This window comes from Dendroctonus ponderosae, unplaced genomic scaffold, assembly GCF_020466585.1.
Source record: "Dendroctonus ponderosae isolate FM_Combo_2020 unplaced genomic scaffold, Dpon_F_20191213v2 Dpon_F_20191213_6, whole genome shotgun sequence".
Lineage (NCBI taxonomy): Eukaryota > Metazoa > Arthropoda > Insecta > Coleoptera > Curculionidae > Dendroctonus > Dendroctonus ponderosae.
The window spans coordinates 4,495,931-4,498,575 of NW_026018814.1; the positions used below are offsets into that span (position 1 = coordinate 4,495,931).

The 2,645-nt window shown below is 36.2% G+C and overlaps 1 protein-coding gene across 1 annotated transcript in view; it reads right to left on the reverse strand.

Moving 5' to 3' along the window:
• The window catches only part of LOC109540660, a 51,137-nt gene that overhangs the window by 14,948 nt on the left and 33,544 nt on the right, over positions 1-2,645 (reverse strand). The gene's annotated exons all lie outside the window — the stretch shown is intronic.

Consider the following 2,645-nt stretch of genomic DNA (forward strand, 5'->3'; position numbering starts at 1 on the left):
CGAGCATACTCCCCTGTGGCACACCTACTGTGCTTTGCAAAATTTTTGATTTGTAGGACATACCGTCCTGGCGTATAATCACCCTTTGGGTTCTCTTATTTAAACATGAGCGAAACCACTCAAGAGCGCGCCCCCTGATCCCATAAATTTCTAGTTTTTTCAGCAGTAAATTTCGATTCAGATAGTCAAATGCCTTTGAAAGATCCAAGAATATTCCTAGAGCCATGTCGCCGGCCTCCAGATGTCTCAAAATTGCTTGTGTGAACTGAAAGATCGCCGTTTGAGTGGATCGTCCCTTCATGTACCCATGTTGGTTTCGCGAAAGAATATCAGACTCCATCATAAAATTCATTAACCGTTCGAACATGACAACTTCAAATAACTTTGAGAAAGCCGGTAGTAGGCTGATGGGTCTGTAGTTATCTAACATGTTAGAATCGTCTTTGTTCTTATAACATGGTCTAATTGCAGACAACTTTAGAGACTCAGGAAACACTCCTTCTCTCAGTGAGTTATTTATGACAAAGCAAGACTTAGGACAAAAATGATCTTTAATCTTAAATCAATACTTTGTTAATATTCAGCATAGGAGTACATTTAAAATGATTTTTTCTAGACACTCAGTAGGGTTTAGTTCAGTTTCTTCAAATCACTTCTAATCTAATTCCAGTTATTTATTGCGAGTCTGCATTGCTACTTCCGAATGTTCCTCTTTTCTACACGTTCTATTCCACTAAGTCAATGATTAATTAAAAATCTTGAATGATTGCATTAGGAAATTTTAGTTCGGTAAAAGAAGAATGATACTAGTAAAAAGTCGCCGATTTTTATGGCTCCCACATTTCAGTCGGTTAAACCGCTTGAATAAACGAGTTTAATTATTTTTTACCAAAAAGTCAGGGTATTGTAATGCAAATTACCCAACTTTGTTGCAAGGAGAGATTTGGTGAAAGCCCAAACCATTGATAATTTTCACACATATACATTTAATTGCTTTTACCAAATTAAGCAAACCCAAACTCACAATTCCAGTACGGTATTTCGGGAGGCCGTCACAAAAGTATTTTACTTATCCCAGATACTAAACATGATGGAAACTTTTCTGTACGATAAGCGACCGCTAACAGCATAATCCGAAAAGCAATAAACGAAAATTTAACGCCCCATTAAGACTGCCGCTGCTTAAAAATTAGATCCTAGGAATAGTGAAAGTTTTAGCGGTCCCGGCCAAATTAACATCCGATTATTATTTAATTACCAGCACTTAAACGGATTACTCACTTAGGATTACGTAGACGTAGAATATGAGATCACGCCTAAATTAATTTGTAGTAAAATGATTTGGTGCGAGTTGCCACAACACCAATTTCTATTCTCTATCACTTTAACTGGTTGATTTACTTCAACAGACAGACAGATTGTTTGAGTATATGTATATTTCAATTTATAAATAATATTTAAGTGTTTTTAGTTTGTTGGAGTTCTTCGAAGGAAAACATCACGAAAACATGTAATGTACAACATGTATTCAGTTTGCAAATTTTAGATTTGCGTGTTTTTTTTGAGTTGCCCAATCGGCTCAAACATGCCACTGCTTTCTTCCAAGTTTCTCAAGGACGATTTGAGCCACAGAATTCGTTCAGTAACATGAGTGAGGAAATTCGAATAGTTTTGACCCACAAGGCGACATTTGAATATCATACACTTCTAGTGTATAGGTGTCTATATTATGCCAAAATTTCATGTTTTGCGTCCCGCTTTTGTGCATTTCTCGGGAGAAAAAAGAGCAAGAAGCCGCATTTTTACATCATTCGAAAGAGAACTAAATGACCTTTTTAGAAAGTGAACCATCGATAACGAAAAGTTGGCAGTTTTCTTAAAAAGTCTTGATTTTAGGAAGTTTTAGATTTGCGTATTTTATTTGAGTTGCCGAAGCGACTCAAACATGACACTGCTTTCTTCGAAGTTGCTCAAGAACCATTTGAGCCACAGAATTCGTTTTGGCACCGTTGGAAAGAGAATTGAAAATTCAATTCAGTGATAATGACGTGAGTGAGGAAATTCCAGTAGTTTTGATACAGAAAGCGAAATTTGAATATCATAGACTTAGGTGTCTAGATTATGCCAAAATTTCATGTTTTGCGTCCCGCTTTTGCTCATTTCTCGGGAGAAAAAAGAGCAAGAAGCCTCATTTTTACATCATTCCAGAGAGAACTAAATTACCTTTTTAGAAAGTGAACCATCGCTAACAAAAGTTGGCAGTTTTCTCAAAATATTTTGATTTTAGAAAGTTTTAAATTTGCGTGTTTTTCTTGAGTTGCCGAATCGACTCATACATGACACTGCTTTCTTCGAAGTTTCTCAAAAACCATTTGAGCCACAGAATTCGTTTTGGCATCGTTGAAAAGATAATTGAAAACTCAATTCAGTGATAGTGACGTGGGTGAGGAAATTCGAGTAGTTTTGACGCAGAAAGCGAAATTTGAATATCATACACTTAGGTGTCTAGATTATGCCAAAATTTTATTTTTTTCGTCCCGTTTTTGCTCATTTCTCGGAAGCCAAATGAGGAAGAACCCTCATTTTTACATCATTCGAGAGAGAACTAAATGACCTTTTTAGAAAGTGAACCATCGATAACGAAA